The following is a 3,212-nucleotide window of genomic DNA, read 5'->3' on the forward strand; positions in this document are numbered from 1 at the left end:
CACACACACACACACACACACACACACACACACACACACACACACAATTAGCCGGGCATGGTAGCTCATACCTATAGTTCCAGCTACTTGGAAGACTGAGGCAGAAGGATGGCCTAAGCCCAGAAGGTCAAGGCTGTGGTGGCTGTGAGCATGCACTCCAGCCTGGGTGACCATGAGATTCTGATTCAAAAAAAAAAGAGATGACTTTCCTGGGTCCTGGAAACACCTCCTCCCTGAGACCCACCCTTGTGGTCACCCCTGTGCCTCCTGCCTCCCAGCCCGCCCTGCCTTACCCACACACATCTCGGTCTTGAGCTGGCAGGTCCTCGAAGGTACATTGGACACCTCCACCTGAGCCAGCTCCACCTCCTTGGCTAGTGTTGTTTTCCTCATCTTTGGGGGACGCCATCGCAAAACTCAGCAACAGGGCCACCACCACAAGACCCAGCAACAGGGCCAACAGGACCACCAGCCTCATTGTCCAACCTGCGGGCACCTGAAACAGAAAGAGCCTTTAGTTCCAGCTGCTGCTGGAGCTTCTGTAGGGGGCCCCTGCCCACTGCCTGTGTCCCCACCCCAGGGGCCCACCTGGAGGGACAGAGACCTCTGGTAGACACAGGAAGAAAGACAGGCAGCTAGCTGCTGGGGCTCTAGCAGCTAATCTGCCACCCGGACACGAGTTCCTAGGGAGGACTTGGGCCTCCTCCAAGCTGGACTCAATGTGTCATCCTAGTGGAGGCCCCACCCCTGGCAGGGCATGACTGTGCTGTCATTCTCTTCCTGGCTGCGAGGGCAGCAAACAGGCTGCAAATGAGTGCTTGTGTGAAGCTTTCTGGGCGCCTTATCCTGCCCAGCACTTGCCCCAGGCATGGATGGTCACCTGGCCAGGGCCAGCCTGTTCTAAGCTTTAAGACAAGCCCTGGGAAGCTGGTGACCCAGGCTCAGGGCAGAGGGTAGAGGCTGAGGGAGGAGCCCCTCTGACTGGCTCTGCCTCTCCTGGCCCAGTTCTTCTACCGCCCATCTCCATAGCCTGCGGGACAGTCCCAAGGTAGAGGTGGCCGGACACAGGGGCCCCGTGTAGGAAGGGCTGCTGCAGGGGGTGGGAACAGGGCACCCCAGGGCCCAAGGCCAGCTCTGAAGGGCCAGCTGAGGACAGAAGGTGCATCCGGCTACACCTTGCAGCTGTGCTGACCTCAGTACTCTCCCAGAATAACAGTCTCTGGAAAAGGAGGCCTGCAGGCTGCTAGGCACTGGGGAGGGGGCGGCCTGCTCCCAAACTGCGCCAGGAAGAAGGGGAAGGGGAAGGGGAAGCGGAGACTTCAGCTTTCCTAGAACAGTCCAGCAAGGCATGCCTGGGACTCTGATAAGCGCCTGTGCGGGCCAGGGAAGATCAAAGGCAGCTTCTTACAGCCTTGCCGATGGCTCTGCTGTGGGAGGACCTCTCAGGGGTCAGGGTGCGGGGATGCACCACCAGCTGGCAACTGGGACCCGTGGCTTCTGCTCTGAACTCTGCCTGGGTGCTGAGGAGGCCACGGTGCCTCCCTGGGATGCACGCTTGTCTCTTTCACAAACAAGTAAAATGATTCCTGTCACCCCTGCCTTGCTGCGGAAGATGAGGTCATGGCTACGAAGTACATGAAGCTAGATTTTTAAAGAAACTATTTTCAGGCCGGGCACGGTGGCTCAACCTGTCATCCCAGCACTTTGGGAGGCCGAGGTGAGGGAATTGCCTGAGCCTATGGGTTCGAGAACAGCCTGGGCAAGTTAGTGAGACCTCCTTTCTACAATAAATTAAAAAATTAACCAGGTGTGGTGGCGCGCGCCTGTAGTTCCAGCTACTTGGAAGGCTGAGGCGGAAGGATTGCCTGAGCCCAGAAGGTCGATGCTGGGGTGGCCCTGAACGTGCTACAACACTCCTGCCTGGGTGGTGGAGTGAGACTCCAACTTTTTTTTTTTTTGAGTTGGAATCTCACTCTGTCGCCCAGACTGGAGTGCAGTGGCCGCTCCCAGCCACCGCAGCCTCGACCTGCTGGGCTCCAGCGATCCTTCCGCCTCAGCCTTCCAAGTAGCTGGAACTACAGGTGTGCACTACCACGCCCAGCTCATTTTTTGATTTACTGTAGAGATGAAGTCTCGTCAAGTTGCCCAGGCGGGTCTCGAACCCACGGGCTCAGGCAATCCACTCACCTCAGCCTCCCAAAGGTGCGGGATTACAGGCTGAGCCACCGAGCCTGGCTGAGACTCCAACTTTAAAAAAAAAAAAAAGAACGAAAGAAACTATTTTCGGCATGGCTTGCCTTCCAGTTCAATTCCTGCCTCCAGGATCCCAACCTATAGCAAAAAGTTCCCTCCTTTGGGACTATAAACTAAACACATTTCTCAATCATTAGGCTGCCTGAAGACCACCCAGGATACCCTCCCCCACCCTGAGAAACTTATTCCCAAGATCTCCCCTAAGAAGACCACTGTAGAATAAAATGAAAGGAATCAGGAGCGTGACTGGCACATAGTAAATACTCAATAATGTAATAGTGGTGTAAGTATTCTTCCACAGATCCATTCATCCATTCATTCATTTGCAATCCACTTCACCGATAGGTGTTAAGCTCCTCTCACATGCCTGTCCCATGGAGGCCCTGGGGTCTGGGTCGAGCACAGTCCCTATCTTCACACAGGGACATTCAGAACCAGAGTGTGATGCTGTCAGAATGGATGGTCTCCCAAGGTCAAAAGACTCTTGTCTTCCAAGTGGCATCACTAGAGAAGCCAAAACCTGGGTGTCAACAGATGTTAGCAGAGACGATGATGGCAGCCTGGAGGTAGAGGAAGCATCCACGATACGGGCTGCTTCTGTTAAGCCCACACATAACAGCAGTATTTCACGTGTCCCAAAATCCTCATGCCAAGCCCCTGAAGTAGGCACCCCATCTTACAGAGGGGAAAGAGGCACAGAGAGGTTCGCTAACCTGATCTTGGTCACCCAGCTAGGAAGTGGCAGACCTGGGATTTGAACCCAGGCAGTCTGGCTCCGGAGTCTGTGTTCTTTTTTTTTGAGTTGGAGTCTCACTCCATCACCCAGACTGGAGTGCAGTGGCATGCTCACGGCCACCCCAGCCTTGACCTGCTGGGCTCCGGTGATCCTTCCCCCTCAGCCTTCCAAGTAGACGGAACTACAGGCACATGCTACCCTATCCGGTTAATTTTGTTTTCCT

Source organism: Carlito syrichta, unplaced genomic scaffold, assembly GCF_000164805.1.
Source record: "Carlito syrichta isolate Samal-C Ts95f unplaced genomic scaffold, Tarsius_syrichta-2.0.1 Scaffold306946, whole genome shotgun sequence".
NCBI lineage: Eukaryota > Metazoa > Chordata > Mammalia > Primates > Tarsiidae > Carlito > Carlito syrichta.